Genomic DNA, 27,256 nt, shown 5'->3' with positions numbered 1-27,256 from the left:
ATCTGATTCTTTCCAGGTATCTGGGGCCCTTGTATTCAGGCACAGAGAGAGGATGATCTCTTTATAGATCGACCTGGTAGTTGTTACTTACAATTATAGACTCTAAAACAAATACACTGTTATCCCACATCTACTTATCTCGCATTATCGACACTCTATACTCCCCACTTTCCCTCCCCATCGCATGAAGTCTCAGTCGTGTTACAATTGTTTTTCTACAAATATTTTAAGCCCTTAGTGACAGCCAAATTTTAAAAATCTGACCAGTGTCACTTTATGTAGGAATAACTCTGGGACGCTTCAACAAATTCCAGTGATTTTGAGAATTGTTTTTTCGTGACACATTATACTTTATGATAATGGTAAATTTAGGTTGATATGTTTTGTGTTTATTTACAAAAAAAATCAGAAATTTGACAAATATAAAAAAAAATTGCAATTTTCAAACTTTCAATGATTATCCCTTTAATTCAGACAGTCATACCATAGCAAAAAATTAATAAATAATAATTCCCACATGTCTGCTCTACATCAGCACCATTTGTAAAATTGTATTTTATTTTGTTAGCATTTTAGGAGGTTTAACCTCTTAAGCCCCAAGGGTGGTTTGCACGTTCATGACCGGGCCAATTTTTACAATTCTGACCACTGTCCCTTTATGAGGTAATAACTCTGAAACGCTTCCATGGATCCCGGTGATTCTGACATTGTTTTCTCATGACATATTGTACTTCATGTTAGTGGTGAAATTTAATTCATATAACTTGCGTTTATTTGTGAAAAAAATGGAAATTTGGCAAAAATTTAGAAAATTTTGCAATTTTCCAAACTTGAATTTTTTTACTTTAATAAGTAACATTTCCTACATGTTTACTTTACATCAGCACAATTTTGGAACCAAAATTTTTTTTTGTTAGGAAGTTATAAGGGTTAAAAATTGACCAGCGATTTCTCATTTTTGCAACACCATTTTATTCTTACAGACCACATCACATTTGAAGCCACTTTGAGGGGTCTATATGATAGAAAATACCCAAAAGTGACACCATTCTAAAAACTGCACCCCTTAAGGTGCTCAAAACCACATTCAAGAAGTTTATTAACCCTTTAGGTGCGTCACAGGAATTTTTTGAATATTTAAAAAAAAATGAACATTTAACTTTTTTTCACAAAAAAAATATTTCAGGTTCAATTTTTTTTATTTTATCAAGGGTAACAGGAGAAATTGGACTGCAAAAGTTATTGTGCAATTTGTCCTGAGTACGCTGATACCTGATATGTGGGGGGGAACCACTGTTTCGGCGCATGGCAGAGCTCAGAATGGAAGGAGCGCCGTTTGACTTTTTCAGTGCAAAATTGACTGGAATTCAGATCGGACGCCATGTCGCGTTTGGAGAGCCCCTGATGTACCTAAACAGTGGAAGCCCCCCACAAGTGACCCCATTTTGGAAACTAGACGCCCCCCCCCCCAAGGAACTTATCTAGATATGTGGTGAGAACTTTGAACCCACAAGGGCTTCACAGAAGTTTATAACGTTCAGCGGTACAATTAAAAAATCCTATTTTTTTCCACAAAAATGATCTTTTCACCCCAATTTTTATTTTCCCAAGGGTAACAGACCCTAAGGCTATGTGCCCACGTAGCATTTTAAAACGCTCACTAAAAACCAGACTCCTTCCCAGAAATCGCGCGTGTTTTTCCCGCACGATTTCACCGCGATTTTACAGCGATTATGATCGCGATTTTGCCGCGATTTTCACGTGCTAAAATGCTAAAAAAAATAAAATCGGGGTATATTTACCTTCCGGCGTCCCGCGCTGCATTCCCGGGCCACAGCGTTCCCAGTAATGCCTTGCGAGACCTGTGATGACGTAGTCTCGCGTTGCTATAGCGATCTCGCGAGACCGCTAGAGTCACTGGACCGTGCCGCAAGGCATTACTGGGAACGCTTAGGCCGGGAATGCAGCGCCAGGACGCCGGAAGGTAAATATACCCCGATTTATTTTTTTTTTTTTTTTTTTCTACAGGGGTATGGTACCCAGGGCCTGGAGGACAGTCTCCTCTCCTCCACACCGTGGGTACCAACCGCACATGAGACGCTTAACTTCCCGCATGGTGGGCATAGCCACATGCGGGAAGTAAGCGGTTCTCATGCATTCCTATGGGTGCGGAATCGCGGCAATTCTTTGCAATTCCGCACAAAAGAATGATCATGCTGCGATTTTTTCCGCGATGCGATTCCGCCACGGGAAAAAAGCGCAGCATTAGCACAGCATGTGCGGAATGCCATAGGAATGCATGGGCGGCGTTCTGTACACGATTTTTAAACGTTTTCGAAAATCGCGGCAAAAAACGCTTAAAAATCGCTACGTGTGCACACAGCCTAAAAGTTATTGTGCAATTTGTCCTGAGTGTGCTGATACCCCATATGTGGGTGTAAATGACTATTTGGGCACATGGTAGCGCTCGGAAGGGAAGCAGCGCCATTTGACGTTTTTGGCTGGAATTGAGATCGGACACCATGTCGCGATTGGAAAACCCCTGATGTACCAGTGGAAACCCCCCACAAATGACCCCATTTTGGAAACTAGACCCCCCAAGGAACTTATCTAGATGTGTGGTGAGCACTTTGAACCCCCAAGTGCTTCACAGAAGTTTATAACGCCCGGGCGTGAAAATAAAAAAATCATTTTTTTCCACAAAAATTATATTTTTGCCCCCAATTTTTTATTTTCCTACGGGTAACAGGAGAAATAGGACAAATTGCAAAACAACTTTTGGGGTCCTGAGTATGCTGATACCCTATATGTGGGGGTAAAACACTGTTTGGGCGCATGGCAGAGCTTGGAAGGGAAGGAGCACCATTTGACTTTTTCAACGCAGAATTGGCTGGAATTGAGATCAGACGCCATGTTGCATTTGGAGAGCCCCTGATGTGCCCAAACAGTGGAAACCCCCAATTATAACTCCAACCCGAACCCCAACACACCCCTAACCCTAATCTCAGCCCTAGCCCTAACACTAGCCCTAACCCTAATGGGAAAATGGAAATAAATACATTTTTTTTATTTTATTATTTTTCCCTAACTAAGGGGGTGATAACGGGGGGTTTGATTTACTATTTATGGCGGTTTTTATGTTTGGTGGCTGTCGCACGCTAAAAGACGCTTTTTATTGTAAAAATAGTTTTTGCATCACCACATATTGAGAGCTATAATTTTTCCGTATTTTGACCCACCGAGTCATGTGAGGTCTTATTTTTTGCGGGACGAGTTGACGTTTTTATTGGTACCATTTTCGGGCACGTGACATTTTTGATCGCTTTTTATTCCGATTTTTGGGACGCAGAATGAACTAAAACCAGCGTTTCATGAATTTCTTTTGGAGGGGTGCGTTTACACCTTTCCGCGTGCGGTAAAATTGATAAAGCGGTTTTATTCTTCGGGTCAGTACGGTTACAGCGATATCTCATTTAGGTCGTTTTTTTATGTTTTGGCGCTTTTATGCAATGAAAACTGTTTTACATAAAAAATGATTATTTTTGCATCGCTTTATTCTGCGAGCTATACCTTTTTTTTTTGCGGATGACGCTGTATGGCGGCTCGTTTTTTGTGGGACAAGCTGACGTTTTCAGCGGTACCATGGATATTTATATGCATCTTTTTGATCGCGCGTTATTGCACTTCTTGTTCGGTGGTATGATAATAAATCATTATTTTTTGCTTCGTTTTTTATTTTTATTTTTTAAGGGGTTCGCTAAAGGGGTTAACTAATGGGACAGTTTTATAGGGCGGGTAGTTACGGACGCGGCGATACCAAATATGTGTACTTTTATTGTTTGTTTTTTTTATTTTCAAAAAATGAATTTATTGGGGAATATTTTTTTTTTTTTTTTTTTTACTAATTAGTGATTTTTTAAAAATATTTTTACACTTTTTTTTTAACTTTATTACATTGTCCCAGATGGGACATCACTGTCCTGTGACAGATCGCTGATCTGTCACATCACAGATCACTGCTGCAGACTCCCTCATGCCTGCGCTTTGCAGGCAGTGAGGAAGTCAGCTCCCTACAGGCCCCGTCGCCATCTTGGATCCGGGGGCCTGTAGGGAAAGAGCCCCCCGCAGCAGCGCTGTACATTGCGCTGCCGTGGGGGGCTCAGGGAAGCACGGAGGGAGCCCCCTCCCTGCCGATGCTTCCCTTTAACCCCCGGTACACCGCGATCGTGTTTGATCGCGGTGTACAAGGGGTTAACGTGTCGGGGGCGGTCCGTGACCGCCCCTGACACATTGTGCCGGGTGTCAGCTGTGATAATCAGCTGACGCCCGGCCGCGATCAGCGGCGCTCACCACGTGAGCGCCGCTGATCGCTATGACGTACTATCCCATCCCTGGGAATTAAGTCCCAGGGCACATGGACGGGATAGTATGTCTCATGGCAGAAAGGGGTTAAAAATGTAGCAGCAATTTTTTCAAGGAAATTTACAAATTTATTTATTTTAGGGACCTATCCAGGTTTGAAGTGACTTTAGGGGTCTTATATATTGGGAAACCCCGCAAAGTTCTACCATTTTAAAAACAACACCAAACTGGTATCAGACAGTTTATTAACCCTTCAGGTGCTTTTCAGGAATTAATACAAAGTGGCATGATAGGAATGAAAAAGTTGATTTTCACCACCTAATTGTCACTGACTTTTGAACATGTTACTATAGCCGGCAGACTCTAAGGCCGCTATTTACTAGTGAATTGCCATGGTAAACATCACGACCTCACAATCCTGATCTCAGGGTGCCAATAGGGATAAAGAAGGAGACGCCACACTCTTTTAAACATTTATATGAAGTGGTCAGTATTGGCAGCAGCATCTAAGGGGTTACACACATACGGACGGTGACCACACTGATTGTGGCTGATGCAGCAAGTTGTCAGCTATAGTGTACAGGCGACAGCTGCTGGATTGTCACCTGTATGGAGAGGCTAGTCTCTTATATCTCAGGTCAGTTAAAAGACGTATTGACGGTCATTAAGGGGTTAAGCTCAGATTTTTAAGTCAAGGATACCGTATGACATATTGTGTCCTTTCTGATGTACCTCCCCCTGCGAGGGGATCCTTGTACTCTAATGTGAATGTATTTCATGTTAAATGATGTTTCCATTTCAAGAAAACCGTCGAAACTAAAAAAAAAAAATGTGAACATTGCCTTAAAGAGAGGGCGCCATCATTTTTCATGGTCTAAATATATATATATATATATATATATATATATATATATATATATTATTTTATGAGGATGTTCACACAAAAAGTGAACATCCCCATAAGCTATAATGGGTAGGTGTTTTACCTGTGAAAAGTATGGATAGAATAGATGAAAAACATAATTTCTATGTTCCCCGGCATGGAGCGTGCTGTATTTCATGGTGGTCGGATAGAGGCCAGGGCTTACCTTGTGGTTTGCTGCTCACAAGGAGCATTATATGATGGGATAAGACACGTGAATACATAAGGGTTGGCTTAGACATGCAAAGACTTTATTTCCATTCATAAGAACCAATGCACACAACATTCTGGATCTTGCCGTAGTTGCGGGCTCTGGTGTCTGCGGCCGGTCTTGGACGTGAGTTTTAGAGCAGCGGTAGAACCCTTACCATTACTAAACTCAGTAATGGTAACGGTTTCACCGCCAACTCCTCGGTCGTCTTGTGCCGGGTGAGGGATTCTCGGCTACTGATGTATAAAGCATCTTACACCGTTGGACGGAACGTCAGCCTTTTCTCCACTTCTTCTTCCATCCCGGCGCACGCAGGGTTTGGTATAGTACATCATCTATACTGTAGTGTCTATAACAAACTTACAGTATATGATGATATCCCACACACAGCCCGATAGGAGGCCTCCGCCGCACTTGTCCAAAAGTCTAGTTCAGGAAATCTGTGAAGAAAATGCAAAGAAGCAGTGAAACTACTGTTACTGGTTTATATGGCTCATATTCCCATGTCCCGAAACGTGAAGGTCAATCTATGGGATGTCGGCACCACTGCAGCCATTGGCTGAATACCCCACGATTAGCTACATAGGATTCCTAAACATGCTAATTATTTTTAAGCATATATTAGTGATCACTAGTCATGAGACCCTATGTGCGGCTGTATCGCACCATAAAGCAGGTGAAAGGAGACATATTGCGAACCCTAGAGCACCGACTGCAACAAGGACAGGCAAGTAAAAAAAAAAAGTGACCGTGTCCCACATTTTGCGACTTGCCTACCATGGTACCCTGGGGTGGCAATGTGATCCCCTTCACCTGTATTATGTTTCTGTGTAGCAGTGACACATTTGTCATGGCCAAAGTTTCCATTTATTGTGAACAATACTCAAATTTTGGTTTTCTTTTTTGTTTTCCCCATTCATTTGAATAGGTGAAAAGCACTGAAATTTACACGCTGCGTCTTGGCAAAAACATCAAAATACACAAAAATTTAGAATAAAAAAAAAAAAAGCACATGTATGAGAATTAAATTAAAAAGTCTCATTGATTAAGCTGGGACTGTAAAATGATATGCATTTTACAAATCAAATATATTGCTTAGAGGGGAAAAAAAGCAAAAATGGCACGTGTGAACATACTTGTGTTCAGATTTGGGCACGTTCTCTAGCCTCTGAAGCCTTCAGCACATGTCATTACATAGGCATACAGCGGCATTTAAAAAAAAAAAAAAAAAAAAACTGAATTTTTTTATTATTATTGGTATCGACTTAATTTTGTCAGACAAGGAAATAGAACTGGTACACCTGACAAGTGTATCCACACTCTCTGCGTATATGGGTGCCAACTCGGCGAATACCAGAACTCCCTGGCCGCCTGGATACATTTGTCACCTGCACCAATTCTATTTTCCTGTCTGACAAAATTAAGTCTCTGCCTGGTACCAAAAAAAAAAAAATCGTAGGACTCTACTATTCTGGAAAAAATGGCAAATTCTCCAATGACCAAATTTTCGTCCAGATTATAAAAACATAATGGGATAATAAACAGCTCGTAGTTCGGCCTTCAGGACCCTTTCTAGTGGGACGTCAGAGCGAACCATAGAAAGCACGCACACAGTGCTTACGCATGTGCCGTTCAGTTTTCAATGCCAGAAAGTCAAAGCTTAGAAAAGTTTTGTTAGGATTCTTTTCAGTTGGAGAAAATTATCAAAGTATGGCCTGGCTGTGCACAGTATAGTATGAATATTCGGTTTCCCCCGGTCTCCATGTGGGACCTGTCTCTTACCTTGCCTGGTAGCAGATTAGCCTTCCTCTACTTCCATCAGCCAGTGACAGGCTACAACGCCTGGTTCCTGGGTGCCACATTTATACAGAGCGCGCCTCATTTACATATTGGCTATCAGCTCTCGTTAGACCGTCCTCTGCTAACGTAAGCATTACTGATAAAGACTGTGCACGGGGCTGGAGCCGGGTGCAGCTTCTGCTCATCCTGTATTTTTGAGTGTGATGTCTTATAAACCGTTATTAAACTTCACAATTAGTTTTTTTGTGCGTTTTTTTATTTTGCAGACTTTCTGCATCAATTAAGTAATTGAGGTTACTTGTGGGTTGTTGTTGTGTTTTGTTTTTTTTGCACCATTTTTTTACCACGTTATTTCTGCTTTAGTTTCTGTCTCATTTTTATGTCGTGTTGTAAATAGAACTTTTGTTTTGGAAACCAGGTTTTTGAGAAGTTTTGCGATTTTTCTGCTCCAAAAACTCCTTGAAAAACTCAGTGCGCACAAAGCCTTTGATAAAACATTATTGATGAATCCATGTGTGGATCATTTTGCATTTATGCTGTGGAAACAATAAAAACGCATATGTGCATATCTGTCGATTTTTCACCATGTCATTCAAGTCTGTGGGGGAAAATGTGCAAATAAAACTTATTTTTACAGCAAGAGAGATTGACACGCTGCTGTGGATATCAAAGCTACACCAGTCAGTCTCTGTTTAATACATAAACGGCCTATTAGAGAGCCTAAATATTAGTCCAATAGCCAATAGTACCTTAATCAATATAATTCAAGACAAAAGTAAAAAAACAATGTCTTTATTGAAAACAAGTAACAATGTAGTACATACAGGAACAGGCGGGCAGCTATATAACCTTACAAGCCAAGGTTAGCACCATCACATTGCACCAGTTCATTAGTCTTTAAAGAAAATAATTAAAGTGCATAGTGCAACACCATATAAATTTGTAAGAACTTGGGCTTATTGACCCTGTGGATGAAGGACACATGTGTGAATTTAACTACGATAAGGTCCTTTTGACATCTATGGACCTCCCTCCCCTCAAGTGCAGATCTGGGCCCCTTTTCTCTATATGGATGAAAACATGTAATTAATAATAATTTTTGATGTAATAAATTGTAATGTTTATAAATAATGGAATTGTTCCAACTATATGTAGATAATTGTATGTTACATGTTTAATTACTGATCATTCCTTTGTGCCTCTTTCTTGGCCCATAAACAAGATGGTGGTATGAGCTTGTCCTCACTGCGGGTAGTGTGTGTCGACGGCCGTCCCGTGGCACGAGTCACTGATGACGTCAATAGGGGGCGGTTTTGGTATATGATGGATGGAATACTAATTCCTCCACCCACCGCCTCCTGACGCCGGATCTGATGTCGCGCTCCGGATGTCCCGCCTCCACACACAAGACGTGGTGTGTGATTTGTCTATCATACCGGGCCAAGCCGTAGGAGATGTGACGCCGGGTTTAGGTCCCCGCCTCGTTTTATTGAGGTGAGACGCTGGAGGGTTTATTTAGTATATTGCGCCTTATGGCGCCGGATATGACTTCACCTTATTGTAATCATGCACGCCTGTCGTCCGCTGGCCACTGATCCATTGGATGGTTATAGCTTAAGTGGTGTATTTAAAGATGGCGCAGTGAACACATTGTGCACTGCCCCCCCCGAGGAAGCCACAGCGAAACGCGCGTCGGGGCAATTGCGCCCGGGTTACATCACCATCATGGGTAAGCTCTGCCTTAAGCGGTCTTAGTGACCATTTATGTTATAATCCTTATGTGCAGGAGGAAAATAGAGCTACTAGGTACAAATATGAATATAAAAATATATATCATTTTATTAGACAAATATTCAGAACATACAAAAATATCGTTGCATACGATTTAGGACATAGGATTGCAGCAGGAAGAAACCGAGGTGCATCACAGGGGGAACAGTGGTGCCCAAAATACACCTGAATGTCACATTGGTAAATAAATACATGCAAATGAATAAACCAATTAAAGGTAGACAATGTGTGGCAGAGAATTCCATAGTCTCACTGCTCTTACAGTAAAGAATCTGCATCTGTGATTATGATTAAATCTTTCCTCTATATGTAAAGGATGCCCCCTTATCCCCATCACAAGCCTAAGTGTAAAAAAAATCAATAGAAAGCTCTCTGTACTGTCCCCTCATATATTTTTACACTGTAATAAGTTTAATGACCTGTCTTGATTTTCCAGTTCACCTATTCCCTTAATAACCTTGGTTGCTCTTCTCTGCACCCGCTCCAGTTCAGCTATGTCCTTCTAATACACAAATAACCAAAATTGTACCCAGTATTCTGTGGCTACACTAGGGTCCTGGTGTCCTGGCCTCCTCCCACAGAAAAATTGTCAGCTTCAGCTAGCATGCCTGTTTGGGGTTCTGGTACACCGTCAGGGATCTCACAGCAGTGCAGCACAGCTCCTTTACACTCAGTTTCAGTGCATAGGGTGGAAAGAACACACAGATGCTGGTTCAGAAGCCAAAGAAACGATTTTACTTTTCTCTTCAACGTACCCGGGCACATCAGTAACATTACAGTCCACACAGCATTCCTCCTGCACTTTCCCTTTCCTCTATTCTTTGTCCTCGCACACATCACAGGGTAGTAGCACCCTAGGCGGTACCGCAGCATCACTTCTGTAGGACCTCAAGACATAGGGGGATCCAACTCATCCGTTTCGCCCCAGACTTACGAGCGTCTGCCCTAGTTAAGATTTGCCATATTCTGCGCCCTGCTTGTCTCTTGGACCACGTAATTCTCCTTCACTTGCTGCTGTAATAAACCGTAACTCCCGCGGTGCTCCGGTCTCATCCAGCACCCGTCTGACAGTGCCTGTGCTCTTTTTCTTCTTTCTAAGAAGGTTACGTCCCTGCTATGTCGTCCTGGGCCTAGAGCCCTTGTGGATGCTTCGGGAGTGCTCGCCCTTCTAACCTGTTCCTATATCCTACACTCACTTATCCCATAGCAGCTCCTCCTACAACTAATCCTCTATGAACTTCCTACAAGATATACCTACAAGGCCCACTAGTATACCCCCATCTAGTGGCCCACAATAGAACTACACTTACCCATATCTATGAGAAATATATATACTAAAAGTGCCTTCCTCCATTGACTCCCAAGGATGCACTAGCTTACCCTACATAAATAGGTATAACATTATACAACACAATATATTACAATCTTGACAGCATGGTAGCACATATATAAATGTGGCAGTACCAGTCAGACAAACAAAAGGTAATACACTTAAGTGTAGCAGTACCATAGAATAATTACATCTGTATATTATTTTAACATATTTACATTAGAACTTCTTTAAGGGAGGGTGACATTAAAGGGGCATCTTCCTTCAATCCCCTTCATTTGTATAGAGGCAAAACTATGCTCTGTGCCTCTTTTAATGCCTCCCATTCATTTATGTGCTTTGGCAGCAGCTGCCTGGCACTGGGCACTAAAGTGGAGTTATTGGACATTGTTTTGTGTACAACAAAATAGAATAAAATGCAATAAAAAAAAAAAAAAAAGACATTTGGTCCAGTGCGCACTGTTTTTTTGCAGACTGACCTGTGAATAAGGCCTGATATTGCTTAGTTCCTCTTTGTGGACCAAAACGGGTCTGACAAATCAAGCCATGGTCTCCACAAGATCTCTAAGGTCTCCTTCACACGTGCGTGTGGTATCCATAATTTTCATAGATATCATCACAGGTTCTCATTATAACCTATGCTGCTATGCACATGCCCGCGTATATTTCACTGACCGTGTGTCCATGCATGGAGACATGTCCGTTGTTTTCCGGCAGCACGGATGACAAGGGCCAATATATGTTTATATTCTTCCATTGCAGCTGATGTTTTCATATCAGAATTATGGGTTGGAGACATGTATCGCTTATAATCACAATAATTTATTATGATTTTCCAATTTGTCTGTAAAAATAATGTTGGTCCGTGATTTTTTTTTTTTTTATAAACTGTGCTAAAATAATAAAAAGTCACGCAACCCTGGTTCTATCTGTGAAAAACATGGCGAGAACATGTATATGAAATATGGAGGTCTCTGGATGCAGCATGATATAAAAAGACTAGAACTACTGAAATAAAACAGAAAAATAAGACAAATTATATAAAAAAAAAGAGAAGCCAAAGCACTTGTGTAATATTTACTGATTCCTTATGTGATTAGGAATCATGAAGTTATATGGGAAAATAAGAAACTTGTATATTGCAATCATAGCATTCTGAGCAAAGGAAATACACAAAATACTAATAAATAAAAAATATACCAAAATGTGCCTAAAATAAGAGTTCGTATCTCTGGATTGTTTGAAACTACCAGGAATGTGCAGTTATTACTTCCTGTGATATATAAGTGAGTGGATGGGATCTGACCATTTGTCATATTGAAAGCACAAATTGTTTTGGCTTCTAGGGGTTTTTAATAGTTGTCGTTCGCTCCCACAGTGCAATGTGTGGATGGGTGAGACTGTGGATAAGTGCTGGTCTTTACAATACGCTTTTGTGCTGAAGGTGACTGATCTCTCGGTTCATGCAGCTTTTTCCCCATATTATAGCTAGGGCTATAAAGTTTGTAGTGTATTTGACCACGTGCTGGATAAATCATACACAGGCAGCCGTACAAATTACTATGTCTACTGTGACTATTTTGCTTTGTTTCTCACTAGACACCTTTACCGCACCATTCCAGTGGGGTTTTTTATTTTACCGCTGGAGTGGTGTCACTAATCTAAGTTCCATTCTCCTAGTCTTATACTTACCAACCACCATCTTCATCTGGTCTGATGAATCATGTTTCCTTTTACATGATCTGAATGGATGGCTGCATATGCATCGCTTAAGGCCCCGTTACACATAACGATGTCCCAGCGATCCCACCAACGATCCGACATGGATGGGTTCGCTGGGACATAGGCTGATCGCTGGTGAGCTGTCCCATAGACAAAAAAGACAGGGAGAAAACAGTAAAAATTATGTCACAAAAATCATGGGAAAACCCCCCAAAAAACTGCGGTGGCCAAAACTGTAGAAAAAAAATAAACTTTAATAAAAAACACACCAGTTTCCTGAATCACCTTCTGCTTGAAAAATTTTGTGGGATTAAAAGACATTGTGCATGCATACTCTTAGGCTATGTGCACACTGCGATTTTGAGGAGTTTTTGGAGCAGAAACACTGAATGTAACGGCTCCAAATCTCAAAACTCATTAAAATTTTGACTTTTTGCTTAGTTTCTGCTGTGAAAATCAACAAAAGGAGACTCTGTGTGCACATAGCCTTAAACACACTCCACAAACCGTCCATGAGCTTTTCATGTGAACCATATTTAGAAGTATAAGGGTGTGTGCACACTGCACACGCTGCGGATCCACAGCGAATTTGGCCCTTCGGATCCGCAGCAATTTCTGCTGCGTTGTACAGTACCTTTATTTTCTATGCAAAATGAAAACCACAGTGCAGATACTGCAGAATTTTCAGCGCGGATTTGCTGCGGTTTCCAATCCGCAGAAAGAAATGACATGTCAATTCTTTCTGCGGATTCCGCTGCAGTTTGCCATCTGCTCCATTGTAGAGATGATAAACCGCAGGCTAATCCGCAGGTCTTCTGACCTGTGCATTTACCTGCAGATTTTACTAAATCCGCGCGGAAAAATCCGCAGAGCATTCCGAAGCGTGTGCACACACCCTATGAGGGATTTTATACAAAGTTTTCCTGACATGTACAATGTCGCAGATTGATCTGAAGTAAGCCCACACGTAAATGGCAGTTGCTTTCTGTAGAGATGGACCCTTGTCCACCATGTGATTACGCCGCCTTTCATCACATACTGGGTGCGTCCGCTCCTCACACCTACTCAGCAGCATTAGATTAGAGAATGTTGCTGATGTTTCTGAGACTTATCAGCCTCATCCAGGGAGATGTTCCTTTGAACACTCATTACCAGTCATCACGTATATGTTGTGGCCTCTATGATAACAGACGGGGCAGCTACAGCACACATGTATATAGTCTAATTAATGGTAGAGTATTGTACAGTGCAATGTGTTGGTTTTTTTTCTTCCTTGCATGTGGGTCGCCTTCCCAGGGCTTTGGGGTACTCGGTACCGGGCCGGTATCAGCGGGATGTGTCACGGAAGCAGCGACCCGGTCCGTGGCCCTGGGCGCCCAATTAATAGGGGAGATTGAATGGTGGAATGTAGTGGATTAAATGAATAGCTCGTGACGCCACCTGTGGTGTTCGGCAAATGAGATATTAAGCCGACGCTGCATGCAGATCCTCTGGGACTGGTGGTGTGGTGCAGCCAAGATGTTGAAGCTCCCCACAGGTGGAACTGTAGTCCCAGGGCAGTGTAAAGGGGATGATAGCGGGGAGACGTGGATGGTGCAGAAATGTAGCAGTGTTGAGGGTGTTGGCGCCGCAATGAATGGAGGACACAAGGGCTTGTACTTCCAAAGCTTTACTCACAGTCTGTAGTACACACAGGTGCCTGCCTCCGTGCTGTGTCCTCCGGGTCAGGGGCTCAGTCAACCTCCAAGCAAGATGGAATGCTCCCTTCCAACACTCCGCCAACATGTGCCATTCTGAACGTCTCCTCTATAGCGCCTTTTAGTGAAGTACTCCCAGTACTGAGTTACACTGGAGTGCCTCCTGTCAGATGTTCCCAAGAACTATACTCGTAAGGCAGACAGCTGTAGCCTGCTGCGGGGACTCCTTACTCCTAAGTCTCGGCTCACTATCCAAGTTGCTGTTGTGCCCGCAAGTCTTAGATGAGAGTAGTGCATTTACAGCCCACTACTCCACCGGTGCTGTAGGACCCTTAGTATCCATACAACCTTGGGGACCAGGCCCCGGCCTTGCGCTTAGAACTTCTAGGCAGGGTTCTCTTCTAACCCACGTCCTCTGTTCCCTTTACTCCTACGTTCCGTACTAGTCTTTTCCATCTTATGGAAGATCAGGTTTCTCTTCAATGTCTGTCTCTTTCTTTCCCGTGCCAGCAGACCCAGGTCACTGTGATCTGCTGCAGCACTTCCTTCTTCCACCCCTCTCCCAGGGATCTCCTCTCCTCCACTCCGAACTGAGCTCAACTCCCAACTGAACTGACTGACTGACTCCTAACCTTTTCCCGCTCTTTTATGTATTCTAACTCCACCCGCCTCCCAGCACGTTTCGTGTTCCAAGCAGCGAGCCACCAAAGGTGCTCTGCTACACTCCAAGCAGGGAGCTGCAATGTGGCTTTGCTACACTACTTTGTGATGATGGGTGCAGATGTTGGAGTGTGGTCAGGAGCCTCCAACTTACCTGGATGGTGGAGCACCACACCTCAGGAGGAGGTGCAGTACCGCTGTGGCAACTGAACCCTCAGGGGCACCACACATGCACTCCATTTTCAATTTTCCTTATGTTCCTCAAATGAACTCCCCCAAAATAGCCAAGTTTTTATAAAGATAGAAAAGATCATTAATATAAAGCCATTGTTTTCAGTGTCACGTTGGGCCTCATTCAGACATAAGTTTTTCACGTACAAGTGATTTTCATAGATAGGACCTGCACCTATGTTAGGCTATGGCATAGTTCACATTTCCGAATTTCCTTCCTCAGACTCAGCAGTTCACACAAAAACATGGAGACTTTGCGGATATTGAGTCGAGTGTCAATGCCAGTCTAAAGGTACTGTCACACTTAGCGATGTACCAGCGATCCCGACCAGCGATATGACGCGGTCAGGATCGCTGGTGCATCGCTAAGTGGTCGCTAGTGAGCTGCCACACAGGCAGATCTCACTAGCGACATCGCTGGGGACGGGGGTCGCTACTTACCTGTCACACCAGGCGATCCTGCGTCCTCCCGCCGGCTCCACGCGTCGCTCGTCCTCAGCAGGAAGCACCGCAGGAAGCTGACGACGAGAAACTTTCCTGGACGTTCTCGCGCGATCAGCGATAACCAGCGGGGGAGCCGGTCGCTGGTAAGTATCAGACACAGAGATATCGCTAGCAATATCGCTATAACGTCACAAGTTATAGCGATATTGCTAGCGATATCTCTTAGTGTGACATGCCCTTAAGGGTTAGCAAAGGAAATCTGTCACACTTGGATTCCATCTCTGTAAAAACGAGAGAAAGACATATACTATGCACCACGGATCACCAATATGTACAAATTGTGAAATTCTTTATTCAGCTGATCACAGAAAATACACACCACAAGTTAATAAAAACAGTTAAAAACAAGGACACAAAGCCCCCATCTGGTGTTATAATCCCCCTGAACACTGAACGGCTGGAAACACAATGTATCTGATTATAATCCCATGTGAACTAATATGGTCAAATGGACCAAAAAAAATGTATACAGAGAGATTGATAAGCAATTATAATTATGCAATGGTCACCATATTATGCTCATAAATCCCCCAAAGGCCTAAGGATAAGATATAATAACAATACATACACAGGGATATAAATACAACTGCTGCAGCAAGGCTCCAATTATAGTAGATAATTGTCTGATATGACTGGCCACTAGATGGCGTCTGTGGAACCAATATGGAGATAGGACTATGCTGACCTGTGGAGGGCTACCTGCAGCAATGAAAGGAAATGATTCTATGCACAGCAAAAGAAATAGATCAGACCAATAGAATGCCAAGGCATCAGAAATAGATCAATGCAAATAGCTCAATAATAAAAAGAGCCAAGCAAGATAAATTCAGCATGACCAGGGTGTTTACCAAACCGGAGGGTCAGGGGGCAGAAACCCCCACTTGGATTCCATCTCTGTGCAGTCAATTTTTCACACACTGCTTGAGTGGCTTAGTGGTTAGCACTCGCTGGGGTCCTGGGTTCAAATTCCACCAAGGAGACATCTGCAAGGAGTTTGTATGTTCTCCCCGTGTTTGCGTGGGTTTCCTGCCACACTCCATGGACATAATGATGGGGCATTTATATTGTAAGCCCAATGGGGACAGTGATGATAATGTCTGTAAAGGGCTGTGGAAATTAATGGTGGTACATAAGCAAGTTAAAGAAATAAATATGAGAAGTTTGAGAAACTCCCATTGGTTTGGTGTTTTTTTTTTATTCATCTGAGAAAAACTGTTGCAATTCTGAGTAAGATTTGAGGGTAAAAACTGACACAGATTAAACTCTGACTAAAATCGCTCACGGAACTCTGAGCCTTCTTTTTGCAAACTAGAAAAATCACTGAAGTCTGAATGACCTCAGGCCGGGGTCACACGAGCATAGATTCTCTCTTTCGAGTTTCTTCTGAGGGTCAGCTTAGTATGATCCAATTTTCTTGCACGAGAGAATCGTATTACAGGTGCGGAGCAGAGGGAGAACAAGATATCTCCATTGCCCATCCGAGTGCGGAACAATGTTTTTTCCTCACTCAGAGCTCAATGGGTGCGCGTGGTCCAATTTCCACAGCCTCGCGCAGCATGCTGCAATTTTTTTCTCATGCCGTATTGGCATGAGAAAAATCCCTGATCGGCACTGCCGCTATCAGATAAAACATTGGATAGCACTCGTCCAAGTTACATGCTAGTGTGGGCGAGCCCATAGGCCACGTCCAGACGGAGTATTTGGTGATTTTTTTTTACCTCAGTATTTATTAAGGTACTGTCACACTTAGCGATGCACCAGCGATCCCGACCAGCGATATGACGCGGTCAGGATCGCTGGTACATCGCTAAGTGGTCGCTAGTGAGCTGCCACACAGGCAGATCTCACCAGCGACATCGCTGGGGACGGGGGTCGCTACTTACCTGTCACACTAGACGATCCTGCGTCCTCCTGCCCGGCTCCACGCTCGTCGCTCGTCTCTCCACAGGAAGCGCCACAGGAAGCTGACGACGAGAAGTGGTCCTGGATGTTCTCACTCGATCAGCGATAACCAGCGGGGGAGCGGGTTGTAGGTAAGTATCAGACATAGCGATATCGCTAGCAATATCGCTGCTGCGTCACAAGTTATAGCGATATTGCTAGTGATATCGCTTAGTGTGACAGTACCTTTAGTCAAAACCAGGAGTGTGACAATCAGAGGAAAAGTGTAATAGAGACACGTCACCACTTCTGTATTCATCACCCACTCCTGGTTTTCACTTACAAATACTGAGGTAAAAAAACTCACATAGTCAGCGTGTGCGTGTGGCCTTAATGCATTGCCATGAACTTGCCGGCAGTCAGGAAATTCAACATGAACATTTTTAGATACAGAAGATCAAAAAATACATACAGTATCTTATCTCTTCTTAAATTTTAAAATTAGAAATCCAGAAATGACATACGGTGACATAGTAGAGTAGACTACACCTACGTGTGTATATATATATATATATCTATCTATATATACACATTTTTCTTTTATTTGTTCTTTATTTTAAGAAGTGCTGGATCTTGTGAATCTAAAGATGAATATTAAGGCTGCATTCACACATTGTTGCCAAATCTTCACCACTCTACCGATCAGTCTAGTTTTCAGACTACAGTTTGAGTATACCTGGCTTGACAATTTTTCCATCAAAAAAGCCCTTTATCATGTGGCCATTAACAATCTGCACTCTATTGTAAATTACTTTCCAGCCTGTCTGAATACAGCCTTAGCACATAATCACATATCAGTTTCCATTTTTTTCATCCGGAAAAGACAAACCACTTTTCTCCCTTGTGGCATCCATCTTTCATCCATTTTTTTTCCACATCAGGATTCAAAAACTGCTGGAGGTAAACTGTCTGAACTCTGTATTTCCATTGAAACTTTAAAATGGATCAGTTGAAAATGGGTGGAAAATGGATGGCTTTTATTTTAAGCCCTTTTTAACCGACCTCCATATGCTTGTATGGCAGATTCTGATCCAAAAAATGGACTAGAATAGGATTTAACGATGCGGGCACATAGATCTATTACAGAAGAACAGATATGTGAATGGTTCCATTAAGTGTACGTTCACTTTGTCATTTGGAATTCCATTTTTTTTATTTCTTTATAGAAGCAGAAGAGCAGAACTCCTGAGGTGAACGGATCTGTCCTATGTTGGATACAAAACGTTCCAGAAGGATCCCATTCCCTAATGGGGTTTGTTCGATTTTACCTTTTTGTATCACTTATTTTAATGGAAATCCTAGCGCAGCATGCTGAGCTTTTTCCCCAATAAAACAGATGGGACTAAACTATCTACAAGTGCGAATCTAGAATAAACTCTATGTATCAATGTGCTCTATGGGCCCAGTTCAGCAAAGTGTTTACATCAGAATTCTGGCCTAAAACACTTAGAAAGTGCACAAAAATGTTGTGACTTTGGTGTTTTTACATCCGTCCTGACCAATTCTGCCGAAGTTGGCAAAGCCTGGGTAGAGCGCCGTGGCCAAATTCTTCCAAAATTATGCCAGAAGTGTTACTCCAGTCATTGAATGGTGCAGCATTTTTGGTGAGGTGCACAGAGGTGCATGCCACTGATAGGATGTGTCAAACTTAGAAAGTGGCATGCACCTTTTAAATAATTCTGCGCATCATCCTCCACCATGCCCCTTCATTTAATGCCAGCCTTAAAGGCCTTATTCACTACTTGGACACCCCATTCCCAATCCCAATCTTGCCTCCCAATAAAATAACAACACCTATACTCTGCACCTCTGGTCACTTCTGAACATCATGATATAGCTATGCATCATGTTAACTAAATGTATCTACCAACCTACCTAGTAATAACCACTGCTACTGATGCCAAATACAAACTCATCTCTGCTACATCTGCAAAGCAGCATCAGAAGCGTACGCTGTATTTACCAGTACACAAAGTTTTGTAGGTTGGGTGTGTTTAGGTTCCTATCTGCAAGGGAAGGCAAAATGTGATAAGGGACATCATGGTGATCCTGACTAGGACACTCTTATCAGTCTCCAGATGAAGGGACCAGAGCTGCAAAACAGATGATACAGCAGACGGGACTTTACCAGAAGAGAACAGATGATACAGCAGACTATACCAGAAGAGAACAGATGATGCAGCAGATGTCCTACCAGGCCAGTGTCCTCGTTCTGTACATGATATGATGCCTCCATATAAGACACTGTATCTTGTGATCTTTAGAAAGGTAAAATCATCCATCGTGTGTTGGAGTAACATTGATGGATAACAGTGACCTTTAAATGGGCGCCATTATTTTCTAGAAATATGTGGTTTACATCCCAACTTCACTCTGCAGCCCCCCGCTAATCTCAGGGAGAGCAGCTGTGGTTGGGAGATAACACTATATGGACTCAAGCATTATTTTGCATGTCTTTCATCATTGATTTCAGGTTTTTCATTCTGTCCCATTGTCACAGGGGTATAATATCCAGCCCCTCACGGTGCCGTCCACCTGTATTAACATCTGTTAAAGAAGGGGTCATTCTAAAGACTAATGCCAGCGCGGACCTCTAATAGGAGCCATCAGTTCATGAAGTTTCTTCCTTCCTAAATATTCCACGATCACCTGTGAGTGATATTATTGAAAAGTGGAGGAGGAGCCACAGCCACGAAGTGGAGTCCACGTAAAGTTACAGAGCGAGGCTGCTGATTGCAGGCACATAGGAGCCGATACATCCAGAGGTTTATACTAGTTTTTTTTGCTGTAAAACACTTTGAAGTTGCAATTTTTTTGTGCAAAATTCTTACACCAGTTTCCGGCAGCTCCATCAGTGTGGGCAGAGCTGGGGAGGAGATGGGATGGGCAGAGGCTATGCCCGCCGGTCAAATTCATGGAAAGGGTTGGCATTGCTCTGAGAGTATGTTCTCATGGTCAGTAAAACACTGTGGGTTGGACGCTTCGTACGTCCGCAGCGTCCAACCTGCAACAGCCAGATGTTACAGCCTAGTGGACGGGATTTCAAGAAATCCCATACCCACTATGCGTGCACCGGCATCCATGTCTCACCTGCGGAGATGAACATGCAGTGCGTCTCTCCAGACCGCTGCATGTCAATGTATCTCGCGGAGATGCGAGTCTCCGCAAGATAAATCTCATCTGTACAATGTACTGGACGAGGCAATTCCGCACGGTTCAATGAACACATGTGGATTCACCTGCATTCAAAAGCCGGCAGCGCTTTGGACGCCACGGCGATCGCGTGCGGGTGTCAGCTCTGTGTGAGAGCAGACACCGTGCAGCAACGCCCATGATCAGTGCTGGCACCGATTGTGGGCGTTTAACCCATCTGATGCCGCTGTCAGTAGTGGACTCATTCCCTGCGTGCTTCCATCAGGACAACGCGATGCGATTGCATTGTCCTGATGGTCTCCATGGAGACCCTCAGACACAAAATGGCAGCAGGGTCCTTCAGGGAAGGTGGCATGACTCCTCCTTTCCTGCCTGTCAGATGCTGACGTGATACTTTGCAGTGAAAAGATGGGACAATGTAAAAAAAATATTAAAAAGTTTTAAAAATATATTTTTTTTTAAATCCCAAAAAAGAAACAACTATTTTTCCAATAAATACATTTATTTATGTAAATAAAAAAAGTACACATATTTGGTATAGCCGCATCCATAATGAGCCACTCTATCAAACTGTCTCACCAGTTAACCCCTTCAGTGAATACCATAAAAAAAAAAAATTAAGCAAAAAAACCCCAATGGTTTATCATCATACTGCCGAACAAAAAGTGCAATAAAACATGATCAAAAAGGTGAATGTAAATAAAAATGGTACTGCTGAAAACATCGTGTCCCGCAAAAAAACAAGCCATCATACAACTGTATCAGCAGAAAAATAAAAAAATTACAGCTCTCAGAATAAATTGATGCAAAAATAATTATTTTTTCTATAAAATAGTTTTTATTGTGTAAAAGCGCCAAAACATAAAAAATATAAATTGGGTATCACTGTAATCATACTGACCCAAAGAATAAAACTTTCTTATCAATTTTATCACATGCAGAACGGTATTAAAAAAAAAAAAAGCAATTCCTCAATTGCTGGTTTTTGTTCATCCTGTCTCCCAAAATAGAAAATGATTAAAAAATGTCATGTGCGCGAAAATGGTACCACAAAAAAACAAGCCATAACATGACTCTTTCAGCCGAAATATGGAAAAATTATAGATCTTAAAATGTGGTGGTGCAAAAACTAGTTTTTGCAATAAAAAGCGTCTTTTAGTGTGTGATAGCTGCCAAACATAAAAACCTGATATAAATCTGGAATCGCACCGACCCAAAGAAAAAAAGTTACCTAATCACTTATACCGCACAAGGAATGGCGTAAAAAATAATTTAAACCAATTCTTCACCTGCTGTTGATTTTTTCATTCTGCCTCTCAAAGAAAGCAGTAAAGGTCGGTGCACATTTATCCTGCGCTCTGCGCTGAGCACTTACACCGTTGTTTCCATGAAAATCTCTTAAATACGTGATTCAAACGGAACCTCTGGTGGAAGATTCCCTATAATGAGGCAGATGAAGGCATTGTGGACACCATAGGACCTGTGAACCTGCAATGTCCGTCTTTTTAGGATTGCATAAAAGTGCTGTCGGCCACAGTTTTGTGCACTTCTGAAAAGTTGGACACCGCTGAACAGAGGCCAGATGGAGTTCAGAGTAACTCTGCTGCCTCATTATAGTGAATGGTTCTATCAGGAGTTTCATCTGTCACATCACTCGGAGATTTAGATGGAAACCCCAATGTAAGTGCTCAGCCTAGAGCGCCGGATAAATGTAATCATAAATGTTATGCAAAATGTTCCCAATAAAAGCTTCAACTCAATCCACAAAAAAGCAAGCCCTCACTCAGGTCCGTCATCTGTTAAAGGAAATATAGGGGCATCCACGTTACTGGTAGTGCAAAGGCTCTGGAGAAGCGAAATGACTCCTTGCCCCCCCAAAAGAAATTCATCAAATTCTCCGCTCCCAAATCCAAATGTCCCCCTCCTTTCTGAGCCCCATTGTGCATAAGCCACATTTAGTGAACATGTTTGGCATTCGTGTAGTTATGAGAGCCGCCTAATTTATGTCTCCAGAAGCATAAGTTGGGCATAAAGTACTGGTGACTAGAGCGTACTGGTCACTACAATGCCCCTGGAAGAAGCTAGAGTGAGAGACTGTGTGATTACCACTGGGGAGGATTTCTTACGTTATATATATGCTTCCACTACTGCATCCCTCCTAAGATATATGTACACAGTAAATTTATACTTGGGAGTGTACTACATTTGTTTGCGAGGTCTGTGATAGTGTCTTTTCAGTTCCAGGTCATTCTTCATAAGTTATTTGGTATATATTTTCTATTATACTGCCCGTTTTAGAATGGATTAACATCCACTGTATATTTACTATCTTGGACATGTATAGCCATTGATGCCATTTAGAACGCCCCTCCTATTGGACATTCTTGTTTCTTTATTTTTTTGTCTGGTATATTTTATGACTTATAATAAAAACTTGTGTTTTTTATACTATGGTTCGCTTCTTTGGACTACTGGTTTAGTAAGTCCACTTGTGTTAGTGCATTGTTTGAAGTGCCATATTTGCTGATATATATAGGGACTAGTGTTGAGCATTCCGATACTGCAAATATCGGGTATCGGCCGATATTCGCTGTATCGGAATTCCGATACCGAGTACCGATATTTTTTCAATATCGGAATCGGAAGTTCCCATAATGCAATGAGCCACTGTTGTGGCTCTGATTGGCTGCCGAAATGACATCATCATGATGCGCGGTCTGTGCGCATCATGATGCGCCGTCAGTTCAGGCCTTCCGGGGGGTCTGTGCCGACTGCCCGGGGGTCGTACCGGCCTGCCCGGGGGTCTGTACCGGCCTGCCGGGGGTCTGTGCCGACTACCCGGGGGTCTGTGCGGCCTGCAGGGGGTCTGTACCGGCCTGCCGGTGGTCTGTGCCGACTGTCCGGGGGTCTGTACCGGCCTGCCGGTGGTCTGTGCCGATTGTCCGGGGGTCTGTGCAGGCATCGTCCAATGGGACTACAAGTCCCATCGGGCGATGCCTGCTACCATGACGGTGATTGACACATTAGCCAATGATGGGACAGTAGTAGTCCCATCATCCGGCTAATGTGTTGAATGTAAAAAAAAAAAAAACATACTACATACATACTACATGCTACATACATACTACATACATGCAACATACATACTACATATATACTACATGCATGCAACATACATCCTACATATATACCACATGCATGCAACATGCATACTACATATATACTACATGCATGCAACATACATATATACTACATATATAATACATGCATACTACATATATACTACATGCATGAAACATACATACTACATGCATGCAACATGCATACTACATATATACTGCATGCATGCAACATACATATATACCACATGCATGCAACATGCATACTACATATATACCACATATATACTACATGCATGCAACATACATATATACAACATATATACTGCATACAACATGCATACTACATGCATGCAACATACATACATACTACATATATACCACATGCATGCAACATACATATATACAACATATATGCTACATGCATGCAGCATACATATATACAACATATATACTACATGCAACATACATACTACATATATACTACATATATACTACATGCATGCAACATACATATATACTACATATATACTACATGCAACATACATACTACATATATACTACATGCATACTACATATATACCACATGCATGCAACATACATATATACAACATATATACTACATGCATGCAACATACATATATACAACATATATACTACATACATACTACATATATACTACATGCATGCAACATACATATATACTACATATATACTACATGCAACATACATACTACATATATACTACATGCATGCAACATACATACATACTACATATATACTACATGCATACTACATATATACCACATATATACTACATGCAACATACATGCTACACATATACTACATGCATGCAACATACATACATACTACATATATGCTACATGCATACTACATATATACCACATATATACTACATGCATGCAACATACATATATACAACATATATGCTACATGCATGCAGCATACATATATACAACATATATACTACATGCAACATACATACCACATATATACTACATATATACTACATGCATGCAACATACATATATACTACATATATACTACATGCAACATACATACTACATATATACTACATGCATACTACATATATACCACATGCATGCAACATACATATATACAACATATATACTACATGCATGCAACATACATATATACAACATATATACTACATACAACATACATACTACATATATACTACATGCATGCAACATACATATATACTACATATATACTACATGCAACATACATACTACATATATACTACATGCATGCAACATACTGTACATATATACAACATATATACTACATGCATGCAACATGCATACTACATATATACTACATATATACTACATGCAACATACTACATATATACTACATGCATGCAACATACATACTACATATATACCACATAAATACTACATGAATACTACATATATACCACATGCATGCAACATGCATACTACATATATACTACATGAGACACAACAAGAAAACACAAAATAACAACTTTGAAAAAAATACTCTGCAGTAAAAACATGACAGTATTCAGCAAGTGCTGTATAACAAATACAGGGTATTTAGTCGATATGTTTTTTGCAAAAAATATATATCAAGCTGCTTCACCACGTCACGGTAACCCTTCACGAAGCAGTCCCTATCTAATGTATTTAAAACCTGAACATCTGAACAGTGTCTGAAATGAACAGGATTCGGACAGGCGCTTCTTAGTATGGGCTTGTGGTGCAGGACAGCTCATTTATGTGCATGTTACACAGGAGAGGGGTGGGGTCTCCCAAACCATGCTGAGCATGGAAAAAATGGATTAAAAACATATGTAACATGCACAAGTGTGAACAAGTCGGTAAGACAATGCTCACACCACCCAATGGCTGAGACACAACAAGAAAACTACAGTGTCATCTGTGGAATAAATATTAAAATAACAAACCACCAATATACTTACCCCTGATCCGCAGAAGTCCACGAGTGTCCCACGATGATCTTGCGTGGAGAACAGCAGCATCAGCTGATGCTACCGTTCTCTACGGGCTCCAGGAATCCAATGACGGGAGGTAGGTATCCTTCCGCACTGTATTCCTCCGCCACTGTAAAAAAAAGTCCCTAGTCTCACTTTATGGCAAAAGCTGCGTGGGAAATTTCTCACACAGCAATGCCATAAAGTGAGACTAGGGACTTTTTTTTACAGTGGCGGAGGAATACAGTGCGGAAGGATACCTACCTCCCGTCATTGGATTCCTGGAGCCCGTAGAGAACGGTAGCATCAGCTGATGCTGCTGTTCTTCATGCAAGATCGTCGTGGGACACTCGTGGACTTCTGCGGATCAGGGGTAAGTATATTGGTGGTTTGATATTTTAATATTTATTCCACAGATGACAATGGCTTCGGGGAACAAAGTGACAAGTGATGGTGAGTATGTACTCTATGTTATATGTACTGCATGTCTATATGTATGTATTGTATGAATGTATTGTATGTAGTATATATGTTTGTTGCATGCATGTAGTATATATGTAGTATATATGCAGTATGCATGATGCATGCATGTGGTATATATGTAGTATGTATGTATGTTGCATGCATGTAGTATATATGTAGTATGCATGTGGTATATATGTAGTATGTATGTTGCATGTAGTATATATGTATGTTGCATGCATGTAGTATATATGTGGTATATATGTAGTATGCATGTTGCATGCATGTAGTATATATGTTGTATATATGCATGTTGCATGCATGTGGTATATATGTAGTATGTATGCATGTTGCATGCATGTAGTATATATGTAGTATGCATGTTGCATGCATGTAGTATATATGTAGTATGTATGTTGCATGTAGTATATATGTAGTATATATGTACGTTGCATGCATGTAGTATATATGTGGTATATATGTAATATGCATGTTGCTTGCATGTTGTATATATGTTGTATATATGTATGTTGCATGCATGTGGTATATATGTAGTATGCATGTAGTATGTATGTAGTATGTATGTTGCATGCATGTAGTATATATGTAGTATGTATGTTGCATGTAGTATATGTAGTATATATGTATGTTGCATGCATGTGGTATATATGTAGTATGCATGTAATATATATGTAGTATATATGTATGCTGTATGAATGTAGTATATATGAAGTATGTATGTAGTATATATGTATGTTGCTTGCATGTAGTATATATGTAGTATGCATGTTGCATGCATGTGGTATATATGTATTATGTATGTATGTTGCATGCATGTAGTATATATGTAGTATATATGTAGTATGCATGTTGCATATAGTATATATGTATGTTGCATGCATGTTGTATATATGTATGTTGCATGCATGTGGTATTTATGTAGTATGCATGTAGTATGTATGTAGTATGTAGTATGTATGTTGCATGCATGTAGTATATATGTAGTATGCATGTAATATATATGTAGTATATATGTATGCTGTATGAATGTAGTATATATGAAGTATGTATGTAGTATATATGTATGTTGCATGCATGTAGTATATATGTAGTATGCATGTTGCATGCATGTGGTATATATGTATTATGTATGTATGTTGCATGTATGTAGTATATATGTAGTATGCATGTTGCATGCATGTAGTATGTATGTAGTATGTATGTTGCATGTAGTATATATGTATGTTGCATGCATGTAGTATATATGTGGTATATATGTAGTATGCATGTAGTATATATGTATGTTGCATGCATGTGGTATATATGTAGTATGCATGTAGTATATATGTGGT

At 41.3% G+C, this 27,256-nt stretch overlaps 1 long non-coding RNA gene across 1 annotated transcript; it reads right to left on the bottom strand.

The window, feature by feature from the left end:
* Positions 1-5,513: 5,513 nt before the first annotated feature.
* Positions 5,514-7,362, bottom strand: LOC141080351 (uncharacterized). The gene is made up of 2 exons (XR_012228889.1): positions 7,278-7,362; positions 5,514-5,935 (listed from the first exon to the last, which is right to left on the bottom strand). It is a non-coding gene; the product is annotated as an uncharacterized lncRNA (long non-coding RNA).
* Positions 7,363-27,256: the final 19,894 nt, after the last annotated feature.

This window comes from Dendrobates tinctorius, unplaced genomic scaffold (genome assembly GCF_039654945.1).
Source record: "Dendrobates tinctorius isolate UK_male_01 unplaced genomic scaffold, ASM3965494v1 ptg000016l, whole genome shotgun sequence".
Classification (NCBI taxonomy): domain Eukaryota; kingdom Metazoa; phylum Chordata; class Amphibia; order Anura; family Dendrobatidae; genus Dendrobates; species Dendrobates tinctorius.
This window is presented reverse-complemented; position numbering and strand designations above follow the sequence as displayed.